Genomic DNA, 24,183 nt, shown 5'->3' with positions numbered 1-24,183 from the left:
CTTCCTAATCTGCAATTGCCTCTCTGAATATCACACTAACTGTACAAAAAAAAAAAAAAAAAATTACTAATACTACTAATACTTCCCTTCTTAGACTTTACAGACCTGAAACTTGCCTATAGCACTTATTCATTGTTGCTCTTGGTTGTGTAAATTGCTTCCTTGTCCTCATTTGTAAGTCGCTTTGGATAAAAGCGTCTGCTAATTGACTAAATGTAAAAATCTAAAAAAAAATGCAGGCAGCGGCCTCTTGTGGATTCACAAAAACAAAAACTGCAAAAATACGTGCTTCCTGGGACGCATTTCACAAACTCCAGAAATGTCCACGGGACTACTTTTTCAGAATGAGCCTGGGTTGATCTATTCCAACGAAATCTCACGGCAATTCGTAACTTTTAGTGGCTAATTCATATGAATTTGTACAATCGAATTCGTACAATTTAGTATGATTTGCTCATCACCCGATGACGGTTGGGGTTAGGGGGTGGGGTTAGGTGCCACGCTTCCTTTTTAAAAATCATACAATTTCATACGACTGAACTTGTACGAATTCATACGAATTAGCCACTTAACTGACAAAACATAAAATACTTACGTTTCCTCATGAAATCAGGCTGTCTATTCACACACAACTGTGTTCAAACCCCTTATAAATGTGCTTTTTGCATAATAGGTGCCCTTTAATGGGCAAGAAAAAAAAAGTAGTACAACTAAAACAACTCCCAACAGAAGAACAGAAGTAACATAATACAGAAGCAACAAACAGACAAACAAAACAAACTTAAACAAACAAAACTAAACAGGACAGTGACACAAGTGAACTCAATAGACAAATCAAGAAAGCAAAGGAACATGGAGTACACAAAAACAATGTGTGCAGTGCCATCTAATGTCCAACATGTGCACTGCAGCCTAGGTTTGTGACAGCTGCTCTTGTGTAACTTTCAGGGAACAAAGTGTTTAATTCATTCATTCATTTTCCTTTATCAGGGGTCGCCACAGCGGAACAAACCAGCATCTATTCTGGCATACATTTTAAACAGCAGATGCCCTTCCAGCTGCAACACAGCACTGGGAAACACCCATACACTCTTGGATACACGCACACATGGCCAAATTAGTTTACCCAATTCCCCTAGCGCATGTGTTTGGACTGTGGGGAAACCAGAGCACCTGAAGAAAACCCATGCCAACACGGCGATAACATGCAAACTCCACACAGAAATGCCAACTGACCCAGCTGAGACTCGAACCAGCGACCTTTTTGCTGTGAGGTGTCAGTGCTAACCACTGAGCCACTATGCTGCACATTTATAAAAAAAAAAAAAAAAAAAACCCTTCAAAAAAAAGTGGTATCGTATTTTTATAGTTTCACTGGAGTCAATAAAAAAAAGGGGTTGATATTCAATATTTCACGAACTAAAGTGAACAAAAAATAACAAATACTGTTGCAGATGTATTGTTCATTGTTGGTTCTAGCTAAAACATTTCACTCATGTTAGCAAATGTTAGCATTGTGCAATAATCTTCTGTCTGTTGTTATTTTAATTTATTTCATCAGTGTGTGTGTGTGTGTGTGTGTGTGTGTGTGTGTGTGTGTGTGTGTGTGTGTATGTGTGTGTGTTAAAGACGAAAGCGATGTTGTTTCAGTATAAATGCTGGAACGGGCTTTAACTGACGCAAAGGGCAGCAGGTAAAATCTTGCCTGGGGCAGCAAACTGGCCAGTTTACAACACACAAGCAGGACAATCAGTGGAAATTAAAGCCATACTGCTTAACTCCAGCGCCCAGTGAAAATGTGTATAAGTGTTCTATTAAAGAAACACCCGTTTGTACGAGCGTCAGTATGTATAAGTGCAGGAAGCTGATTCAGAAATTCCTCAGAGGAGCAGCGATCGGTCTGCTCAGGCGTGTTTGATGTGTGTGTGTGTGTGTCATTTACAGCTGGTGATTTCGAAACATTAGGACACACAGATGATAAGAGATGATGATGATGATGATTAAGGCAACAGCAGGGAAGGAAACCACGCCTTCTCTCTATGTGTGTGTGTGAAGAGAGAGACTGGACTCTTTTCTCTTTTCTTCAAGGACTGTTTTCTGTATAATGACATGGGCATATCATAGTTGTATACTAACTGATTTATGAGGACATTATTCAAAATCATATGTAACTGGGTTCTCACATTCATAATGTGCCATGTGTTCAGTGTATAAAATACCTTACGCCTATGGCCAGTTCACACTGAGAGGTACAGTACAGGTCACCTTTATCAGGCTTGTGTTTCCTCTGCATAAAGGGTACTCTTTTGGTGGGTGTGATGTACGCCAAAGTTTCAGACGACGTCATTATTACTTGAGGTAATGTCACAGTAACGCAGTACGGGTCGTTCACATATCATATGAGAAGCTCTTCTCACAAAACAGAGGCTTTATACACAAATATTGGTGTATAAATGTTCATTACTGACATTTCTAGCAACATAATTTTATTATAATTGCAGATCAATGACTACTGCCTACTGTAACGTCTGTAATTACATTAAATAAATAAATAAATGCAGCATATATTAACACATTCAGACCCTGACAGTCTCTGATATGTTATCAATTACAGAAAAAACTACTCACAGCAAACGTTTAGTCCTTATTTGGGTTCAAAAACAACACACACAATATAGCCCACAATCAGTGAAAACCTCTCATCTGTGTCTGTAATCCTGTTAGAGTACTTCCGTCATTCCGACTTCATAATAGTCCATAAGGTGATGATAATAGTTAAACATGGCAGTTTGTTCATTGTTTTAGGTTGCTGAAGCATCATTTGCTGCTGTTTTTTCACGCTTCTCCTTTGTTTTTTAGCACTTCACTCTCGTGTTTGTTTGTTCTGACAGGATCGGATACGAGAGCGCTTCAGTGATCATACATGTTATTACTATCAGCTCAAGATCTTTGTTATTGTTGTTATCGATGCAAGATCGCACGCTCTCAGGAGAAAGTAAAACCGCTCGCACTTTTAGATGTGCTTGTAAAACAACAGGACACGGAACGATTTTGTGCTTCTTGGCTTTGTGGTTAAACATCAAGACGACGACAAGGTTTGTTTGAGCTCAAGTTGACCATGGCTGGTTATTATATGTATATATTATTACGGTGTAATGTCTCGGCTGTGTTTTTAAAAATTTCTCTTTCTTTGTTTTCATTCTCCTGCTTCTGCGAGTGACGCTTCTCTGTAAACCAATTGAGTTCTGATGCACATCTAGCTCTGCCTTATGGTATCCGTTGCAAAGGCTGACCAAAAAGTAATACTGTACGGTTCGCTTTTAGGTACCCTTTGACAGTGAAAACAGCCATAAAAGCGTACCGAACCGTACCATACCACTCAGTGGAAACAGACCACTAGAGAGTCCCCTTTAACCACCATTAACAATGTGTACAGGTGTGTGTGAGGGAGAGAAAGAAGTTTTCCTTTTGTTATTGGTATGCATTCATGCATTTATTTGTTTCCCTTTGGCTTAGTTCCTTATTTATCAGGAATCTATCCCTCCATCTATCTTTCAGTCAGTCAGTCTGTCTGTCTGTCTGTCTATCATGTAATCTGCAATGTTTTGGTAATAATTGACACATCATGCCAGTAAAGCTCTTTTGAATGAACTGAATTTTAAATAATAAAGTAAACTTGTTTGTGAATATGTGTGTGTGTGTGTGTGTGTGTGTGAGAGAGAGAGAGAGAGAGAGAGAGAGAGAGAGAGAGAGAGATATTGAGTGTGGGTGTGAGACAGTGGTGTGTGTGAGAAAGAGAGGGAGAGACCAAGTGCGTCTGAGTGAGAAAGAGTAATTGTGTGAGAAATTGTGTGTGTGTGTGTGTGTGTGAGAGAGAGAGAGAGAGAGACAGATGAGAGAGAGCGCACGACTGATAACACGCTGAGACTTGAGGCAGTTCAGAATGTGGATAGTGTCAGAAGTATGTAAGCACCGGAGCGGGTTCAGAAAACACTGAAGTAAAACAGCAGGAAACACTGATTTACCTGAGGAGGAACTGCAGGAGAAGGAAAACTGACACATTTAAAAACCCAGTCGTAGAGTTTCATCTACTGGAACACTCAGAAGGTAAGAATCACTTCCTTCTCTGAATGAATCAGTCAGTTTATTTATCACCCTGATAACCCACATAATAAAACACCATAGTTATTAATTCATAGTACACACTACAGTGTTTTGTGAACTATACTATAGTCAAATGTACTGTAGCTAACTGCATATATCATAGCATTTCATTAATATTTAATGAACACCAATACATGTGTGTGTTATGATTAATTATCATGATAACTGCTTATTTAAAGCCGTTTGCTCCATTTACCTCCTCATATTCTCTTCATCATATGCAACAGAATCATTTTGTTTCAAGAATCACAACAGAAAGTGTCCGTAGGTCTTTTCAATACAAAGCTCCCTCAGACTGGAACAATCCTCCCTTCTCTTTTAGATCAAGTCATTTAGTCTTTCCAGGGCTCGTTTATTTTCTCTTTTGGAAACAACTTGTACATGTTATTAATATTGGTTCTGATTTAAATGTTTATTATTCATTTGTATATCAAATTGTTTGTACTTCTGATGATATGTTTATGTTTACTGAGGCTTTAGACTGTGGCAAGTGTTTCAGGTGAAGTGTGCTGCTTGTTTGTTATTCAATTCAATTCAGCTTTATTTGTATAGCGCTTTTACAATGTAGATTGTGTCAAAGCAGCTTCACATAAATGGTCATAGTAACTGGAACAGTGTGGTTCAGTAACTGGAACAGTGTGGTTCAGTTTTTAGTGTTTAAGTTCAGTTCAGTTTAGCTCAGTTCAGTGTGATTTAATCATTACTGAGAGTTCAAACACTGAAGAGCCAATTCATCGATGCGTAGCTCTACCAATCCTGAACCATGCGAGGCAGTGGCGACAGCGGAGAGGGGAAAAAAAACTTCACCTGATGGGAGTGAAGAAAAAAAACCTTGAGAGAACCAGACTCAGTTGGGCACGACCATTTTAATTTCTCCGCTGGCCAAAAGTCTAGTGCAGAACTTCATTCGTCGTGGTTTAGGCTGGAAGATGGCCTCAGCGAAGACTCGTCTGTCCCTGGAGCGTCGCTGGAATCAGACTCATGTTCTCCACTCCCCACGACCATCAGCGCAGCAGCAGCTCAGGATATGGCCTGGTCCCGCATATGGAATCCTTGGGATCATCACGTCGCTGGTCTTGGATCCAATCAGTGACTCCGCATAATCTGAGGACCTCGGGATGAGTATCCCCAGGTGAAAATAGAGAATAAAGAAAATAATTAGCGTAGCTGCTGTTCATAGTGTATATAAGCAAGATGTAGGAGCCAGTGTGGAACCCGCTAGGTGATGCATTGAGTGTATGCTTTACTAAACAGATAGGTCTTTAATCTAGTTTTGAACTGGGAGAGTGTGTCTGAGCCTCGGACGTTATCAGGAAGGCTATTCCAGAGTGTAGGAGCCATAAATGAGAAGGCTCGACCTCCTTTACTCGACTTTGCTATTCTAGGTACTACCAGAAGCCCTGAATTTTGAGATCTTAAAGAGCGAGTTGGATTGTATCGAGACAGAAGGTTGGTTAGATAAACAGGAGCTAGATTATTTAGAGCTTTATAGGTGAGAAGTAATATTTTAAATTCAATACGAAACTTAACAGGCAGCCAGTGTAAGGAGGATAAAATTGGGGTTATATGATCATATTTTCTAGACCTGGTCAGAACTCTGGCTGCTGCATTTTGTACTAATTGAAGTTTGTTAATAGAGGATGCTGGGCAGCCAGCAAATAGAGCATTACAGTAATCCAGCCTAGAAGTCATAAAAGCATGGACTTGCTTTTCTGCATCTGAGATGGATAGCAGACTTCGTAATTTAGCGATATTTCTCAGATGAAAGAAGGCAGTTTTTGTGACATGGGATATATGGTTTTTAAAAGTTAGATTGCTGTCTAATATGACACCCAGATCTTTTATAGTAGAGCTAAAGCTAACTTTGTATCCTTCTAATTGTAAATTGAGTTGCGAGATCTGCTGTGTACAAGATTTAGGCCCAATAAGTAATAATTCTGTTTTGTCTGAGTTTAAGAGAAGAAAATTGTTGGTCATCCAGTCTTTGATGTCTTTGAAACACTCAGTTAGTTTAGAAAGTTCAGACGTCTCGTCAGGTTTAGTTGAAATATATAATTGAGTATCATCTGCATAGCAGTGAAAGCTGATCCCATGTCTTCTAATAATGTCTCCCAGAGGTAGCATGTAAATTGTAAACAGTAAAGGGCCTAAAACTGATCCTTGAGGCATCCCATACTTTACTGGGCAGATTTGTGAAGGCTGTCCATTAATATTCACAAACTGGTAGCGGTCAGTTAAGTATGACTTAAACCATTGTAGAGCCTGTCCCTGGACACCTGTAGACTTTAAGCGATTTATGAGGATATTGTGGTCTATGGTATCAAATGCCGCACTAAGATCGAGTAAAACTAATAGCGAGACGCACCCTCGGTCAGCAGCTAAGAGTAAATCGTTATGATGTCAAGTACTAAGATGTACTTCTTAGGGACCCCCACGAAAATGAGATGGTTAATCTCAAGGGGCTATCCCATTCAATAAATTCAATACTTTAGCTTTTACTACAGTAAACTGATGTAGTATAATATACCCTACAGTTTTATTGGGTTTAGCTGTTGTGTTACTGTAATGTCAACAGATTAACTGAGGAACTTTACTGTAGAGTGTTCAAAAGCACTGTGGTATTTACTAAAACTTACTACAGTATCTTTTGATAGACAGAACCAGTGCTACTCACAATTTTTTTTTTCTTTAGCAAAAATGACACCTGATATTAACCACAAGTATAGAGTATTTTTTTAAAATGTCCTTTGTCATGATGTTGACCTCCAGGTGATGACGGCTCTCATCACTTGTGTATCCGGCGAGGGCAGCCTTTTCTCAGCTAGACATGCTGACATTTGCCCCTGACTTTGAATCGTTTATTGCTACATGATCGTTGTAACAGAAAATGATTGTGAATTTGATTGTGCTCATTTTAATCACACTGAATTTAATCAATGTTTTCTCTTTTTTTAATTATGCAAAAAATAATAGTTAAATTCTTATAATAAAATTGATTGGACATTAAGTAAGTTCAAAGCAAATGCCGTAAAATAGGAATTTACTTTGATTAAATAAAGCCTACATATTAAATATAATAAAATACAAGGCCACATATGTAATTTATTTACTGTGTGGGAACAGTTAGAGAATAAAAACTCAGCATCATCTGAATAAACTATATTTAATCCACTGTTTTATGATCAGATTATTATTTGTGAATCATTTGGTAATTAAACCTAAGACCTGATGTTGACAGTGCTGCTTACAAGAGATATACAGGCATCATTCTTATTTGTAGGTTCAAGTATTGGAGGCTGGAATGTAAATGTAGGCATATTAGTGTTGGTTCACATTCATCTGGATCGCGGTACAAGGAAGTAAGATTTGTAGATCTTTTAACAAAAGGTAAAACTTTCACAAGAAGTAGTGGAAAAAAGTTATTGAATTGAACTGTTTTTTGCACTTAAACACCTGACCACTAAACCAGTTATTAGGGTCGATGTGTTTTTATTAATATTTTTACTAAATTTGACGTTATACGCTTTCCAGTGATGTGTGGTTTGTTAAGATTGGACAATATTTAGCTGTGATGCAACTATTTGAAAACCTTGAATTAGATGGTAATAATGATATTAATAAATACATAAATAACTATATATATATATATATATATATATATATATATATATATATATATATATATATATATATATATATATATATATATATATATATATATATATATGAAATTAATAAAAAATACATAAATACATGCATATCTATAAAATTAATAATACAAATAAATCATTACAATTAACACACACACACACACACACACACACACATATACATATATACATCATATATATATATATATATATATATATATATATATATATATATATATATATATATATATATTTTATATATATATAATTAACACACATCTATAATTTATATCTATCACAAAATATTATATATATATATATATATATATATATATATATATATATATATATATATATATATATATATAAAATTTAATAATATTAATAATAATAGTACATATTACTTTTAAATTAAGTTTACTAATTAAGTTCTCATCAATGTTCTGTTCTTATTAATCAAAATTACATTTTGATATGCTGTAAAAAAATATTGTGATTCAGATTTATTTCTGCTTTTGAATTGCATTGTGGGATCTAGATCTTTCTTCAAACAACTTTTAATCTTAAACTAGAAAAAAAAGAAAAGACTTTTCTGAACATGTGTGATAGTGTGCAGTGCTATATTGTCTGGGTTGGTGTTGTATATTACGCTACAGAAACCTCGTAATAAACTGCAGCATATTTTCTATTATTTTACACACTTATTTCTCTAGATTTTATTTACCATAAATTAGATATTATTCCTTACACATTATATTATTTTAAACCGCTAAAATGTCAATAAAGGTCCCTTTGTTATTCTGTATAGGGATACATGCATATCTATAAAATTAATAATACAGGTAAGGTTGGCGAAAGTTTCCTTTAGTCAGTTTAATGTCTGTGGAAGGAGCAGTATCAATCTACTAATACTCAAATTAACCATCACAATAAAGTGTTACCATAGTGTTTTTGCAAATTTAAGTGTATTAAACAGAAAGAAATTAAGTCGCCCCCCCCACCCCAAAAAAACAAAACAAAAAAACTGAAGAAGTGTGTTGTATCAGCTAAGCTTTTTATAGAAGTAGCTTGAACAACCAGCCAAAATCACTTGAGTATATATAGTAGAAAATGTACAAAATAAAAATACAAAAAGAAACATTGTCTTAATATGGTTTTTGACATAAATTGTGTCTATTCTGTAGGAAAAAATGGCGGCCTTAAATTAAACCATAAATCAAACAAATGTGAGAAAATAATCATATTTTCTTTTCTTTTTGATTTTTTTTAAATTATACAAATATACCTGTGCAACTTATCCCTTTTTGGTGGTGGTGGTGGTGTTTTGTCATCACATACAGTATTTGGTCATTTTACAAGCTAATCAAATTATTATTTATATGATTTTGCAATGTTCCTCTTATTGCACTTCTACAAAACCCCTATTTTAAACCCTCATAAAAAAGTGAATTATCCTTTATCCTCATTTGTAAGTCACTCTGGATGTTTTTTTTACTCTATTCCTCCAAACATTAGCTTCAAGTCTTATCAAACAAACCTGATCAAGCTAATCAGGATCTTCAGGATTACAGAAAGCACAGATAGGTGGGATTGTTCAGTTTGTGCCCATCGTTACATAACAATGCATATGAGGAACACACCCCTGGTTTCACTGTCCTGCAGAGTTGATGCACCATTGACCTACAGCAGAGCCTGCAGTATAAACCCGTGATCATGAATGACTCGTCTAAATACCTTTACACTTCCAGTGTGCTGTAATGAAGAGCCTGTAAACGCATGCTTAATGATATGTCATTAAAAAGTAAGCATTACTTTCCATGAACAGCTCTAATTATGTGTAATTACCTAAAAGAATGCAAATCAAATCTAGAGTCTGATGTGAATCCTGACTGACTGATGAAGTATACATTCATGCATAAAATGACCCTAAAGACACAGTATGGCCACAATGTCTTCATGGAAGGTGATCTTTAATTAATATTATAAGGATTGTTTGGCAAAAAAGAAAGATCTATAATTTTGACTAATACATCGCATTGTTGGCTATTCCTACAAATACACTTAAAGTGACAGTTCTCCTAAAAATTAAGGTCGTTCTTTATTTACTCAAACATTTCTAAATGTTTACAAAATAATTTCTTCTGTTGAACACAAAACAAGATATTCTGATGAGTGTTGACATGCAAAAGTAATATATTTTTGTTAGTTTGGGGAACTGTCCCTTTAAATAGACCTGTTATGCATATTACTCTATATTAAGATGTAAATTAAGTCTCTGACGTCTCTGGAGCAGGGGTCACCAAACTTGTTCCTGGAGGGCCGGTGTCCTGCAGATTTTAGCTCCAGCCCTAATCAAACGCACCTGAACAAGCTAATCAAGGTCTTACTAAATATACTTGAAACATCCAGGCAGGTGTGTTGAAGCAAGTTGGAGCTAAACCTTGCAGAGACACCGGCCCTCCAGGACTGAGATTGGAGACCCCTGCCCTAGAGTGTGTATGTGAAGTTCCCCTTCGGTTGGGGAACTTCAGTGCCATGAATGGGAGGATTCGGATCAGAAGCCGCTTATCTGGAGAGTATTGAACGGGCCAATGAATGAAATTAATTGGCAGCGTAAGCTTGCGCAGGTGTGCGACATCTGCAATCATCTCAGCATATAAGCACACCTGAAGCCAGCAGACGCCATCCTTTTCGCTTCAGATCCTTTCTGAGTGAGTCGATGAGGGTTCCTCTTGCTGATCAGCACTTCAGAGCGAACGAGTGTGTCTCCCGGTCCAGAGTGGGTCTTCGCGGTGGCAGACGGTCGAGCTGGGTTACTCCCTTGCCTGCGGTTCTTTGGGTCCGGTCCTCCAGAGCGGTGCGTATAGTTGCAACTTTCCTAAAAGAGCAACACAGTCGTGCAGCACGTCCTTTTCAGGATGGCGCTCCGACTGTGCGTTTCTGGATGCGGGGGTTTCCTGTCTCCGGATGATGGACACGATCACTGCATTGCATGTTTGGGGGTCCAGCATGTTAATGCGGTGCTCGCGGGCGGTTCATGTCGTCATTGCGATGCCATGACCGTTGCACAGCTAAGATCGCGGCTAACTTTCGCAAGAGAGCGAGCCACCCCAGTTGCCTCCTGTTCTAAAAAAGCAGCGGGCGCTCGGGCAGATCTGAGGGTTTCAGCGGGAGCTAATCCGCCGCCCACGGGCTCGCGGACCTCTCGCTCCTCACGGCGCTCCATCCAAGCTTCGGGTGGTGAGAGTGATCCGTCTAACCAGATGGTAGCTCTCACACTCGCTGACACCGGAGATCAGATGTCCTCCGCGGCATCGGAGGGTGGGCTTTCACTGTCCGACGAAGATCCGGACCCGCTCGCCCCCTCCGGGCAGGTGAGCGCTGTCAAATCGGATCCTGAAGCGGACATGTTAGCCGTGCTTTCCCGGGCTGCTTCGGCCGTGGGGTTGGAGATGGTTTATCCCCCAGCTCCGCGGCCGGACCGACTAGATGGGTGCTACGTAGAGGACCAGAAGGCGAAGCCTTCGAAGCCTCTCGTCCCCTTCTTCCCGGAAGTGCACAGTAGGCTCACGCAGTCCTGGAGGGCACCTTTCTCTGCCCGTGCTGCGAGTGCCTCCGCCCTCACCGCCCTTGACGGCGGAGCTGCCAGGGGGTATGAGGCGATCCCGTCAGTGGAGCGCGCTATCGCGGTCAATCTTTGTCCGCGCGGCGCCTCTACGTGGCGGGGTTTGCCCCGCCTCCCGTCCAAAGCCTGTAGGTTGTCTGCCTCCCTCGGAGCCAGAGCTTATAAGGCTGCGGGCCAGGCTGCTTCTGCTTTGCACGCGATGGCCACCTACCAGCGCTACCAAGCGCAGGCGCTGGCCGAGCTGCACGAGGGCGGGTCCAACCCAAGCTTATTACATGAGCTGCGCACCGCGACCGACTATGCTCTTCGGACTACTAAGTCCGCCGCGTGTGCGCTGGGGAGGACGATGTCCACACTTGTGGTTCAGGAACGCCACCTCTGGCTAAACCTGGCCGATATGCGCGACGTTGACAAAGTTCGCTTTCTTGACTCGCCCATATCCCAGGCTGGCCTGTTCGGCGACACCGTCGGTGAATTCACCCAGGAATTCAAGGCGGTGAAAGAGCAGTCGGATGCGATGGGCAATGTCATCTATCGGCGTGGCCGTAAGCCCGCTCCGCCCGCCGAGCCATCCACCTCCGCTGTTCCTCGCCGAGGGCGCCCGCCAACGAGTGCTGCCCCGCCCCCGCCTGCGCCTCCGGCCAAGCGGGCGCGGCGTTCACCTCGAAAGCAGGCAGCCCCTCCTGCCCAGGGCGCCGTTAAGTCCGGTAAACGGACCGCGAAGCGTCCCTGAGACAGGCCATCCGGAGAAGAGGAAACTTGCTCTTTCCCCGCTGGAGGGCGGGGCCCCGATAACAACGGTACTTTTCAGTGCCACCAAAACATCAGTAAAAGAGCACTTTTTCCCTTCCCCGGATGTGACTGCACGAGTTCTGCCAGTCCGGGACGCGCTGCCTTCCGGCTCGCAGACTCTACGTGCTTCGCCAGTGGCTCACGAGCGCTGGGGGGACGGTCTCCCTTCCCTCAGCCCTCCAGCCCCCTCTCCGGAGTCAGGGTGCGGAGCCAGAGCGAATCGCTCTCCTCCAGCTTTTCCGCGGGACCCTCGTGCTTCCCGGATCAGCACACCCACTCCGCGCTGCCCCACCGCTGGTACGTCAGCGATTGTAGCGATGACTCCATTAGCGAGGGCTCTGCCTGCCTGGTTAGCGCGGGCCAGCCCCTCGCGGTGGCTCATACGCACAATCAGACTCGGTTACGCGATTCAGTTCGCGAAACGGCCCCCCAAGTTTACGGGCGTGTATTTCTCCAGGGTCAACCCCCTGTCCGCCCCTGTCTTGCGAGAGGAGATTGCTGCCCTCCTGGCGAAGGGTGCAATCGAGCCGGTTCCTCCAGCCGAGATGGAGAGTGGGTTTTACAGCCCATACTTCATCGTACCCAAAAAGAGCGGTGGGTCACGGCCAATCCTAGATCTGCGCGTTTTGAACCGCTGTCTGCACAAGCTGCCGTTCAGAATGCTCACGCAGAGGCGCATTCTCCAATGCGTTCGTCCTCGGGATTGGTTTGCAGCCATAGACCTGAAGGACGCGTATTTCCATGTCTCCATTCTTCCACGCCACCGCCAATTTCTGCGGTTTGCGTTCGAGGGTCGAGCGTGGCAGTACAAGGTCCTCCCCTTCGGGCTCTCTCTGTCTCCGCGGGTCTTCACCAAACTCGCGGAGGGTGCCCTAGCGCCCCTTCGGCTCGCGGGCATTCGCATACTCAATTATCTCGACGACTGGCTGATTTTAGCCCACTCGCGGGAGCAATTGATTATGCACAGGGACGAGGTGCTTCGGCATCTCCGCCTACTGGGGCTTCAGGTCAACCGAGAAAAGAGCAAACTCGCCCCCGTGCAGAGGATTTCTTTTCTCGGGATGGAGCTGGACTCGATCACCATGGTAGCGCACCTCTCCGAGGAACGCGCTCGCCTGTTGCTGAACTGTCTGAGGGAGCTCGACAGCAAACTAGTGGTCCCACTGAAGTTCTTTCAGAGGCTCCTGGGGCATATGGCATCCGCAGCCGCCGTCACGCCGCTCGGGTTGCTCCATATGAGACCACTTCAGCACTGGCTTCACGATCGGGTCCCCAGACGCGCATGGCACGCGGGCACACACCGGGTCTCGGTTACTGCGCTGTGTCGCCGCGCCCTCAGCCCTTGGAACGACCCCTCGTTCCTACAGGCCGGTGTGCCTCTAGGACAGGCGTCCAGCCATGTTGTTGTTTCAACAGACGCTTCCAACACGGGTTGGGGGGCCGTGTGTCGCGGGCATGCGGCTGCGGGCCTCTGGAAGGGTGCCCAGCTGCATTGGCATATCAATCGCCTAGAGCTGTTGGCAGTGTTCCTCGCTCTCCACCGCTTTTTACCGGTGCTGGAGCGGCAACACGTGCTGGTCAGGACGGACAGTACGGCGGCGGCGGCGTATATCAACCGCATGGGGGGTATGCGCTCTCGCCGCATGTCTCAGCTCGCCCGCCGTCTGCTCCTCTGGAGTCACCCGCGGCTGAAATCGCTGCGCGCCATTCACGTCCCAGGCACGCTCAATCGTGCAGCCGATGCGCTCTCACGACAGCTGTTACGCCCTGGAGAATGGAGACTCCACCCCGAGTCTGTTCAGCTGATATGGGCGCGATTCGGGGAGGCCCAGATCGATCTGTTTGCTTCCCCCGAGAACGCTCACTGCCAGTTGTTTTTTTCCCTGACCGAGGGCTCTCTCGGCACGGATGCACTGGCCCACAGCTGGCCTCGGGGCATGCGCAAGTATGCGTTTCCCCCAGTGAGCCTGCTCGCGCAGTTTCTGTGCAAGGTCAGGGAGGACGAGGAACAGGTTCTGCTAGTTGCGCCCCTTTGGCCCAACCGGACCTGGATATCAGAGCTCTCACTCCTCGCGACGGCCCTCCCCTGGCGGATCCCTTTGAGAGAGGACCTACTCTCTCAGGGACAGGGCACCATCTGGCACCCTCGCCCCGATCTTTGGAACCTCCACGTGTGGTCCCTAGACGCGAGGGAGACTTAGGTAACCTACCGACTGCGGTGGTTAATACCATCACTCAGGCTAGAGCCCCCTCCACGAGGCGCGCCTACGCCCTGAAGTGGAGTCTATTCACTGAATGGTGCGTCTCTCGCAGAGAAGACCCCCGAAATTGCCAGATTAGTGTTGTGCTCTCTTTCCTTCAAGAGAAGTTGGACAGCAGGCTGTCGCCCTCCACTCTCAAGGTTTACGTGGCCGCCATCTCCGCTTATCATAGCGCGGTAGCTGGCGGCACCGTGGGAAAGCATAACCTGGTCATCCAGTTCCTTAGGGGTGCTAGGCGAATTAATCCATCTCGCCCCCCTCTCATGCCCTCTTGGGATCTCGCCCTCGTTCTCACGAGTCTGCGATCCGATCCCTTTGAGCCACTCGAATCAGTATCTCTAAGATTTCTGTCCCTGAAGACAGCTCTGCTGGTTGCGTTGGCCTCCATCAAGAGGGTCGGGGACCTGGAGGCATTTTCGGTCAGTGACTCGTGCCTGGAATTCGGGCCGGATTACTCTCACGTTATCCTGAGACCCCGCCCCGGTTATGTGCCCAAGGTTCCTACCACCCCCTTTAGAGATCAGGTAGTGAACCTGCAAGCGCTGCCCCCGGAGGAGGCAGACCCAGCCCTTTCTTTACTTTGTCCAGTTCGCGCTCTGCGCATTTATGTGGACCGTACTCAGAATTTTAGATCATCTGAGCAGCTCTTTGTCTGTTATGGCGGTCGGCAGCAGGGAAGTGCCGTATCGAAACAAAGATTATCCCACTGGATTGTGGATGCCATTTCACTCGCTTATTCGAGTCGAGGTCAGCCGTGTCCCCCGGGAGTACGTGCACACTCCACTCGGAGCGTTGCATCCTCTTGGGCGCATGCACGCGGCGCCTCTCTAACAGACATCTGTAGAGCTGCGGGCTGGGCGACACCCAACACATTTGCAAGGTTTTACAATCTGCGAGTGGAGCCGGTTTCCTCAAGGGTATTAGGTAACCCTTTGGTGATTGAGGAGACAACTCGGTAGGGTGTTGAAACACGCTTGCTGCGCCATTCTCCCTAACACGGAGGTACGTGCGCCTTTTTTATCTGTCAGTAAAGTTCCCCGTCAGGTGAGCCCTGCAGATTCCTCCGTGGCCCCCAGCACTGACTCAGCGGAGGAGTCACTTGCTGGCCCACTACGTTGTAGGTCTGCCCGCTGGTCAGCCCGCGTTTTGGGTATAGGTGCCTGCTATGCGTGATCCCCACTAGGCGATCCCATATGCTTATTCCGCCACGGTTAAGTCCCCCCCCTGGGCGGACCCGTGTCTTCCCTCTCCGCTAACCACTCTTTGCTATGCGTACTCCCCCTTTTTAGGGCTAGTCCATAGGTAAATTCTGCCATCTATCCCCCCCTTGGGTAACGGATGGCCTCCGCAGCGTCCTCCCTATCGGGATTGCACGCTTCCCAACGTACTGTCGTATTTCCTAGAATTATCTAGATGCTCACGACTTCCCAAAAAATATATCTAAATCCGTAAAACTTCTGTTGAAGTAGGATAAATTAGGGCCAGGGACACGTTGGAGGACCGCGCCCCCCATGATGTGGGTGCGTCACGCTTGCTTGACTATCTCCTCATCGGGGGTGTTGGTAAGGTGCAGTCATTGTGGCGCTTTCCATATTCTCCCATTCATGGCACTGAAGTTCCCCAACCGAAGGGGAACGTTCGAGGTTACAGAAGTAACCCTTCGTTCCCCGAGGAGGGGAACGGAAGTGCCATATTCCGTCGCCATAATGACTGTCCCTTAGCTGTTTGAAAGTCTCTTCAGCTTAAAAGGATGGCGTCTGCTGGCTTCAGGTGTGCTTATATGCTGAGATGATTGCAGATGTCGCACACCTGCGCAAGCTTACGCTGCCAATTAATTTCATTCATTGGCCCGTTCAATACTCTCCAGATAAGCGGCTTCTGATCCGAATCCTCCCATTCATGGCACTTCCGTTCCCCTCCTCGGGGAACGAAGGGTTACTTCTGTAACCTCGAACGTTTCAGCTCAAAATACTTACAAATAATGTTTTATAACTCTGTGAAACTGATTCTAACTGTGGCGTTTTGGTGACTGTCGCTTTAAATTCAAATGAGATTGTGCTATTTTCAGAAAAGGGCGGAGCTACAAATGCCTGTGTGTCAGCATAGTGGAAGACTTAAAGCATGACTAACAGGATCTGTGTGGAAATGAAGGGTTTCAGAATTCATATCCTCTTAGGTGCTCACATTAACTTCAGCAGCCCAAAAGTCTAAAAGTGGACAGGTGCTTTGCTTATGCTAAAGAGGAGGAGATAATCAGTATTATTATTATTATTATTATTATTATTATTATTATTATTTTTAAATAAAGAATAATAACATCACTGCATTGAAGAAAAAATAAAACAACAAAAAATTAAGGGAAAATAAACAAACAAATAAAGCCCTTTACAAAGCCTTAATCAATAAGAAAGTAAAGATCATAAGTAAAAAAAAAAGTTTTATTATTATTATTATTATTAATAAGCTTAAGAGATTCAACATTGAAGGACATTTCAGCGAGTAATAAATCTGGGAATTGCCTTTAACTTATTTTTCTGTATAAAAATTACAGTGTAACACACACAAAAAAAGTCTACAATAAGATCGAGAGCATGATCATTACCAGAGAAATACAGAAATATAGCAGAGATGGTCACTAGTGGGCGGAGCTTTCCCCCTCTGATGACACTACAAAGGGAGACTGTCAGTCAGAGTGTTTCTGCAGACGGTTTTTATGACGTCTGATTATAACAAATGTACATTTAATTAATGTTTACCATTAAAGGCTGAATAAATTCGCACACTGCTGCCACAGAACTGTATTTAAACCCCAAACACACAACTGTATTCAAAGTAATTTTTGCAAAATAGCATAAATTAGCATGTGACACACTGTTAACCCGTTTAGAAGGCTAGCCCATTTATGTCATGTTTTACATGATGTTAGAATGAATTACCTCACATTAATACTATGCTAACATAAATGTAACATTGTTAGCATATTTTTAATACCAACAATCATATTTTCAACATGTTCTAGCAGTTAACATTTTGCAAACAAAATAAGCATGCTGCTAACCTATTTACATGTTGCTAACATGTTTGTACGACACATTAACAGCATAAATATTCCAGTTATACACTGTAAAAAATGGCCGCGATTTCAACGGTAAAAAAAACTGTAAAAATGCTACAGTACAAAAATCCGTAATCTGGTTAACGGTATGTTTCCTTAATATATACGGCGAATAACCGTAAATTGACTTTCCCAGAATTCCCTGCATGGCACATCACTTTTTATGCATTTGGTTGACAATCATAGATATATACACTAGATGTCGCCTGGCCTATTGTTGTCTATTGAACAGAATGCGTCAATAGCGCCGCCATCTTGCTACAGGGTAGCGCTCCTTTGAAATGAATGCGGGACTAAGGTACAGTGGAGGACTGTGGCTATCCAAAGACAGAGATATACACATATATCTATGATCGGAAGTTTTCCTGGATGTTAGTATGCAATTTTTTTTTTTTTTCTAATTACGAAAATTATAATTTTACATCACTTTTCTACATTGATGGATCAGCGACAAAAAGCTTGTGTTTGTGTGTATAGAGATGTACTATTCACCCTCCCTGTTAAATTTGATCTAATCATGTCCTGAAACACAGCTCCTCTCCTGCTTTCACTTCTCATACTGACGGAGGGAGCGATTCGTTTGAGAATGAATCCCCCAAACGACTCTTTTACTAACGTTAGCCGACAATAACACAAGTTTCTGGCAGCGCAGCATCTCATTGTCATATTTCTTTTGCATTGTTTGCTGATTTTATTCAACAAAACTAGCATAAGCCCAGTGTTTAGTGCGAGTTGGAGCTGCTTTGCCTTATGGTGAATGCAGTAAGTGACTGTTATCATCAATAACGTTACCTGATTAGCACAAAAGTTCAGAACATACAAAAACAAAAAAAACTTAATATTACCTATGAAATGTTCTGCCTTTGTGCTTTGTTTTCTTTGCTTGCTCGTTACTACACCCGTAGACAGCGCTAAAGTACCGCATCTTCACGTAATAACACTGTCTTGACTAGTGCGGTTGAATGACACACGTCCTGGGAGCACTGTACCAATGTGGCGGCGCTATTGACGCATGCTCAGAGTCCCTATGCCATATCTAGTGTATATATCTATGGTTGACAATAATATGGATCTTTTTAGTTGTTTCCCCATCAGTTATGTACATTAGAGATTTATGTTAAATCTAATGTTCATTAACAATGTTTATATCATGACTTTAATTTTATGCGTGTTACCATACTGGTGTTTAGTAGCTGTGTGAATGACACTGAGCACCTTCTATATGCTGATACTCTTTTCTGCTTGTGGGAAAAGTTGATTGTGATGAGCATTGGCTCATTTTGAAACTTTCTCATCACCACCTGCATGTGGGTGTGCAAATGTGTCTAACTGTTAACAAAAGATGTGTAGATGTTGATCATTAAAAATACAGACATATTACCTCTATAAATTAATAAAATACAGTAATTTACTTTAAATTACTTTTACGGTTTGTACCGTGTTTTTAACGGTAAAGTACTGGCAACCACAGCTGCCGATTTTTTACCGTAAATTTTACGGATTTATTTTTTAGTGTACATTCGTGATTAACCAGCCTGATCTCATGAGGAAACGCAAGTATTTTACGTTTTGTCAGTTTAGTGACTAATTCTTACGAGTTCAGTCATACGAACAAAAAGGTATGATTTTAAAAAGGAGGCGTGGCACCTAACCCCACCCCTAAACCCAACCCTCATTGGGTGATGAGAAAATCATACTAAATTGTACAAATTAGATCGTACGAATTCATACAAACTAGCCACTAAATAAAAAAAGTTATGGATTGCAGTGAGATTGTGTTGGAATAACACTCAGTGGTATGCGCTATATTTAGGGAAATAATCATGAATGCTGTTTTTAGCATGATCACTATCAGGCATCATGTCAGTGCACATCTCCTCACATAGATTTGGGTTTTTCTCTGCAAACGTCACCTCAACATTGTCATCAGGGTAAAGCATGTTTTAACATGCATCTTTCCTCCCAATCCAGTTCTCCGCACATCTGCTTGATGAATTGTGTATTTGGTCACATAAACTTATGTGAACCGTCTTTTATATACAGTTAAAGTCAGAATTAATTGCCCCGCTTTGATTTTTTTTCCTGTTTAAAAATTTCCTAAATGATGTTAAACAGAGCAAGGAAATTTTCACAGTATGTCTGATAATATTTTTTCTTCTGGAGAAAGTCTAATTTGTTTTATTTTAGCTAGAATAAAAGCAGTTTTTAATTTTTTAAAAACCCTTTTCAAAGGTTAATAGCCTCTTTAAGCTATATTTTTTCTAGATAGTCTACAAAATAAAGTATCGTTATACAATAACTTGCCTAATTACTCTAACCTGCCTAGTTAACCTAATTAACCTAGTTAAGCCTTTAAATGTCACTTTAAGCTTTATAGAAGTTTTGTGAAAAATTTCCAGTCAAATATTTTGTACTGTCATAATAGCAATGATAAGATAAATCAGTTATTAAAGATGAGTTATTAAAACTGTTATGATTAGAAATGTGCTGAAAACAATGTTCTCTCCCAAAAATTGTGGAAAAATTATTAACATGGCGTCTAATCATTAGATAAATCTGACTTCAACTGTAAATATTTAGTATCAGCAAAATATTTTTTTATTTTTCATTAATTTATTTTTTTGAGTGTGATTGCATCTTGATTGAACCATTTTTAGATATTTGGACTAGAAAAACAAGCTCTAAAAATAATAATAATAAAATTAAAAAAAACTCTAAATAAGAAATACATTTCTTGAGCAGTGGGGGACGGTGGACTATAACAGTGGTTCCCAAAGTGGAGGCCGCTTGGTGATTTCTAAAAGTCAAATAAATTGTATTAAACTAGATTTACTTTATTTCATCCATAAACCACAGAAGATAAAATAAATAGTAGTGAATGGTTACATAAAGCAATAACATGCAAATAAAACACCACCAGCCTTTCAATGTGTATTTGTTTAATTGTATTTACGTTTAATTAACAACACAGCAATAGCAAAAAATAGATTTTATAGCACCAGATTAAACTGACACTTTTATGCCAATCAAATACATTAAAAATAAAAACAGGCCACAACTGAACATTGAGAATGATGTCTGAGTAGCGGACTTTAAAATTAACCAAGAATAGAGTTGTGTTGGAAACGTTGTGCACATTAAGGCCTAATCCTAATTCTATTTTTGTACCGCTTCCCCTTGGCCCTTAAAACAGAGTGTGAAGGGGAGAGGCTTCAAAATTCACTACAGCACCTGCACACGTCATCAGATGTCAATGCGATCTCTTGCTTCGTGTGAGATCAGATGACCGCGACTGCTGTAGTTATTCCAGTTGTGTTATTTTTAGGTATTTATCTTCAGGAAATCAATGAAGGCATACATCATGTTAACATAACAATCTAATGTGGCAATAAGATCATAACTGTACTGCGCATTTAGACTGTGGCCAAATTCATCAATGTAAACACTAGAAAACAACATTTACATTATTGCAGACACTGTAAAAAGCTCATTCACAGCCACTAGACTTTTCTGACAGGGTATTCGAGTGTCACTGAGTGTCAGAATGTTGTGGGTCTGCTGTAAAGGAGTTATTATTAGAGATTATAGATTGCAAAATTTAGCGGTTTTTATTTTAGCGGTTTTTTAAAGCATGACAGTAAAACATGAACGCAGTTATGAAGATATCAAAACATGTGCTTGCTTGTTGTAAACATTTGCAATAATGACAAAAATAATAATAATAATAATAATAATAATGCTAATTTGTGGATCTCATGACTTCCGGGTGCAGCAATGCTGCTGTTGTGGCTGGTGTATTCTGTGAAATTTTCTTACCGCTTGGTTTGGAGTGTGGTCCAGAAAAAAATATTCGTTTCAAGGTCTATCGACCCCTTCCCCTTAGCCCTAAGTTCGCCTTCAAGAATTGGGACAAGGTCTAAGGGGTAGAATTGGGATTGGGCCTAAGTGTCGCATTAAGTCAGGTTAATAATAAACTGATTAATAAATTACTATATAAATTATAGTCTATTTTTGTTGCACTTTTTGTTTTTGTGTTGTCAGTATGAATCGTGAGGGGTCGTGAGTTACTGGCATTCGCAGGCTGGAAAGTTTGGGAACCCCTGAACTATAATAATCATTATTTGTCAAATCATCAGTAACACTTTAAAGTAATGGTCCTTTTGTTAATGTTGATTAATGTATTTACTAACATGAACAATTTATAAAAAATAAAAAAAAAATTATATATATATATATATATATATATATATATATATATATATATATATATATATATATATATATATATACACTATTTATTAATCTTGATAATGTTATTTAATTTAAAGAAAATTTAAAAAAGCCCCATTGGATCAACATAAATAAATGACTTAAACTACATAAAAGAATAAAAGTTTTTTCAACTTATTACTGAAACCATAATAAATGAAGTGGAAACTAATGAATAGTTTAAGTTTCCACTTTTTACAGTGTAGTTCATGTTAACTCTGAGTGCATTAACTATTGAAATGCATTAGTTAGAGTTGAACTGTGATTAATAAACGTTTTAACTACCTTTTCAAACTGTTACCGTCTGCTCGGCGCTTCAGAGCACCAAGCACAAAAACAGCCAGACACAGGAAAAGTTTCTTTCCTCAGGCCATCTACCTCATGAACAGTTAAATATTCCCCTTCTGTGGAATAAACGTGTGCAATACACACTTGCACACAGCACCGTATATCAATATACAATGCAATACTTTCTCCATTCGCATTTGTACACAGCACCGTATAACCTGTATGTTTATAACAAATCTGTACACACAACTCAACATCTACTAACTGCATCTCTGTTTAATGTTTATCATCTTTTTTTCATATTTATTTTGTGTTGTCACTTGTCACTTTATGTACACTGGAAGCTTGTGCAGCCAAAGCAAGTTCCTTGTGTGTGTGAAGCACACTTAGCAATACATCTGATTCTGATTTACAAGACCATTCATACTTATTTAATGTTAATAAATGCATTACCTAATGGACCATTATTCTAAAGTGTTACCAAATCATCAAATTTGCAGTTTTACACAAATCCAAAAGCCACGTGCACTCAAAAAAAAAAAAAAAAAAAAAAAAAAAAAAACGTTTGCTGTTTGTTCAAACTACTTATTTAAAATGAGTCAAAACAACACAACTGACAACTTAATTAATTCATGCTTAATCCATTTAATTTGTAAAAACATAACTTAAAGTTACCTAAAATCCTTCATGTTGCCCCTACATAAATCAGTTGTGTGGAACACAGCATTTTTTACTGTGTGTGTACATTGAAGGAGAGCTGTGATTTGATTTTAGAGCGTTTACAGGTGTAGTCAAGCGCTCCGTGCTGGATTGTGTATTCAGAAAGGGTGTGCGTGTGTGTTTATTAGTGGGTGTGTGAGTGAGTGTGTCTCTGTGTGCGTTTATCAGTGGGTGTGTGAGGATTTTCAGGTCTGTTTGAGCTGTATGTCTCAGACTGTGCTGAATCTCTTAGACAAACACTGAATAATGTCCAAATACTGGACACATTGAAATGGAAATCTCAGAAAGTCAGTCTCAGCGTGTTGATTTTGCCCTCAACAAATCCTGTTATCATCCTGCCTTTCTCTGCTTTCATGCCAGTTTTGTCTGAGTTTGGTTGTGGAGTTTGGGAAAGAATCGTTACAGGTTTACAGTACGCTCATGTCTGGTCTCGCTATCAGGAAGCAGGTTTTTTTGTGTGGAAAAACTTGTTACGGTAATTCGTACTCGTGTCATTTTTCATGTGAAACTCAACGCTAACATAGTTGAAGACAGTTATTCACCCTCCAGGGAAAATTATTTTACAAATATTTCCCAGAGATGTTTAAACAAAGCAAGGACATTTTTTGCAGTACTTCCTCTTTCCTGGAGAAAGTCTCATTTATTTTACATGGAATAAAAAATTAAATTAAATCTGCAGCGGTTAGTATTATTAGCCTCCTTAGGAAACTATTTTTGATTGACTACAGAACAAACCTGTTATACAATATCTTGTCACGGTTGTGGTGGGGAAAATGAGCGAGGACTCAAGTGCAAAGAAACAATGGGTATTTATTAATAATAAAATAAAAATAAAAAGCAAAACAAAACTACCCCGAGGGGGAAAACATTAACAAAACACACAAACTTGGCTCAACAAGAACAAGGCAAGACTGGAGCAGGAACACGGGGAGTGTAGACAACGAACTGGCAAAGGACTGAAAACATGAGGGGGATTATAAAGCAAAAAAGTAAATTGACACACAGGTGAACACAATTAACTAATAATGGGTTGACAAGGAGGGTGGGACTAGACAATAGACGGGAGAGCGCATGACACAGAGAGACAATACAAGCCATGCGCTCACATAACACAACACTGAAGCACACGACAAAAGCACGTGACCACAATGTAAACACCGAGCCACGTGCTTTGACAAAAGACGCAAGACACGAGCACACGATAGATAAACACCTTACCGTGCGCTCACACATAAGCAACGCGCATGCTTCATCTCAGCGCCAACCAAAACTGAAACCAACTAGACGGAGGCGCCGAGA

At 41.4% G+C, this 24,183-nt stretch overlaps 1 protein-coding gene across 3 annotated transcripts in view; it reads left to right on the top strand.

Annotated features, from left to right (window-relative positions):
- The first annotated feature begins 3,935 nt into the window (after window positions 1-3,935).
- Window positions 3,936-24,183, top strand: part of ltb4r2a (leukotriene B4 receptor 2a) — a 76,619-nt gene continuing 56,371 nt past the window's right edge. For all 3 annotated transcript variants that reach the window (XR_012382264.1, XR_012382265.1, XM_017356804.4), the window contains exon 1: window positions 3,936-4,107. The gene's annotated coding sequence lies outside the window, so the exon portion shown is untranslated. The remainder of the gene's footprint in view (window positions 4,108-24,183) is intronic.

This window comes from Danio rerio, chromosome 7 (assembly GCF_049306965.1).
Source record: "Danio rerio strain Tuebingen ecotype United States chromosome 7, GRCz12tu, whole genome shotgun sequence".
Classification (NCBI taxonomy): Eukaryota; Metazoa; Chordata; class Actinopteri; order Cypriniformes; family Danionidae; genus Danio; species Danio rerio.
This window is presented reverse-complemented; position numbering and strand designations above follow the sequence as displayed.